Source organism: Empidonax traillii, unplaced genomic scaffold (genome assembly GCF_003031625.1).
Source record: "Empidonax traillii isolate 1590-97213 ecotype Southwest subspecies unplaced genomic scaffold, ASM303162v1 scaffold3100:size15474, whole genome shotgun sequence".
Classification (NCBI taxonomy): Eukaryota; Metazoa; Chordata; class Aves; order Passeriformes; family Tyrannidae; genus Empidonax; species Empidonax traillii.
In genome coordinates this window covers 7,972-10,083 of record NW_020958293.1, presented here as the reverse complement: position 1 = coordinate 10,083, position 2,112 = coordinate 7,972, and the positions used below count along the sequence as shown (strand labels likewise).

Sequence of the window (2,112 nt, the reverse complement as noted above, 5' to 3'; positions counted from 1 at the left end):
CAGGTGGAGGCAGCTGGGCCAGGCAGCGCTCGCCATCAGGCTCACCTCCACAAGGAACGTCATGGCAGGGAGGTGCCAGGGGCACATCTCTTCGCTGAGCAGCTCCAGGAGGCAGCATACAATGCCGCAACACAAGGGTGTGCAGGCACAGCCCATCTCCCTGGCAGGGGGAAACAGGCACCGTCAACCCTGAGCTGGCTGGGCAAACCTCTCTCAGGACTCGCTCACAGAGGCCCTATCTTGGCCCAGCCCTCTTGGCCCACTCCCCCAAGAGGGGACACATGCACTCTGGGAGGCGGCTCCTCCTGTGCCCCCGCCTCTCCCAGCCTTTCCCACTCTGCTCAGCCATCCCTCGCTGACGAGGCCCTCTGGCCCCCGACCACGGCCACTGTGGGGGTGCCCCGTGCACAGGCAGAAGGGACGGGGCAGCCGGGAAGAGGGGGTCTCACCTGGCCAGCAGACCCACCGCGTAGTGGTGGGTGTCAGCGTGGAGGAGCGTGTCCCAGCCTCGCTTGCGTTCCATGGCCATCAGCACAGTCTCGCACCGCAGACGGCTCAGCAGGGCTTTGATGGTCAGCACTGCAAGCCTGTGTGCAGAGCAAAGCCCGGGTCACGCTGAGAGCCCCGGCCCCAGCCCCGAGGGCACGGCAGGCACAGGAGGACCTGGGATGGAGCACCTGTTGGGGTTGGCCAGGGCAAAGACATCCCTTTCGTCCCCATCAGAGGTGCAGATGCTGCAGGCTGGCCAGCTTCCCAGGACAAGGGCAAATATCTTCAGTGCCGACTCTGCAGTGTTTTTTGAGGAGATGATTGTCCTCCACATGGTCACAGCAGCTCTGCGGGGTCAAAGCTCTGTGTCAGCGGGCTCTCAGCCACAGTGCCACGGCCTGGGCAGTTCCCGGTCCCAAGTGACAAAGCCACAGCAGCCTGAGGAGCAAGGAGGGCACACGGGAGCAGGATGTGTGGCCAGCATGCCAGGGCTGGGAAACACAGGAGCCAAGGGCTCCTGCAACTCTGGGCCTGACAGACACCTGGGACGGGCTCTTCAGGGGGACGGGCTGGGGAGCCCTCGAGGCTCTCGACGGCCCCATACCTGTCACATGATGGGGCAGAGCGCAGCAGAGTCACCACCACATCCACGGGCTGTGCCTCAACCAGCTGCAGAAGACTCTTGTCTACTCTGTGCTCAGCACACACATTGGACATGAGCCACCAGTGGATGTACCTCACCAAGGCCGGCACCTGGAGGGGCCACGGGGGAGGGTTGCAGAGCTGCCACAGCTGCCAGCTTGCCCGGCTTGCCCCGAGAAGTGCTTCCCTTCCCACCACACTGTGCTGGCCCCAAAGGCTGAGGGGGCCCAGCAGAAGTGGCGGGAGGGGCCGCACCATCCCTGCAGGCCTGGAGCCCTGGCCGCAGGCTGCTTACTTTTTTGGCATTGGAGACACCATTCTCCACCAGCAAATCCAGCAGGGCAGCGCTGGTTTTGGCATTGTAGAGGGCAGAGTTTGCCATGGCCCCAGCGCCCATGGCAACGGTCTCTTCCCTCCAAATGCATCTGGTGAATTCACAAACCATCTGCGGGACAGAGGCAGAAAGAGAGGGATGGGCCATGGAGAGCTGTGACAGTGGTGCCAGGCTGAGCAGGGACAGCAGGCCCAGCCCGGGGGGGATGGCTGCAGCTACCTGTGCTGCCCTGCGGAAGCGGCCACGGGCACGGTCCTGCTCTTCCCCAGGCTGCTGTTGTGGAGCAGGCTCAGGGCTTTCCACCTCCTCGCCCTTCTTCACCCAGGCCAGCTTGGGCACCCTGGGGGGGCTCTGCTCCATGTCTCTGTCTGGCTTCATGGCTTCCTGCAGGAGAGATGGCACAGAAATCCTCTGGGTCACCAAGTCCTGCAGAAGTGCCTTGAAGGCTCCTACAACACAGGAGGTTCAGGAACACTCCAGGTCATGCAGTCTGGCCACAGTGAGGCCCGGAGGGGGCATGGAGCAGTTGGAGAGCTGCCAGAGGGAGAAACTTGCCCAGTTTCCCCTGAGAAGTGCCTCCCTCCCCACCACACTCTGCTGGCCTCAAAGGCTGAGGGGGCCCAGCAGACCTGGCTTGAGGGCCCACA

General features: G+C 63.6%; 1 long non-coding RNA gene across 1 annotated transcript; it reads right to left on the bottom strand.

Annotated features, from left to right (window-relative positions):
• Positions 1-26: 26 nt before the first annotated feature.
• Positions 27-690, bottom strand: LOC114072384. Its single transcript, XR_003574164.1, has 3 exons — positions 678-690; positions 450-587; positions 27-160 (listed from the first exon to the last, which is right to left on the bottom strand). It is a non-coding gene; the product is annotated as an uncharacterized LOC114072384 (long non-coding RNA).
• Between the last annotated feature and the right edge of the window lie 1,422 nt (positions 691-2,112).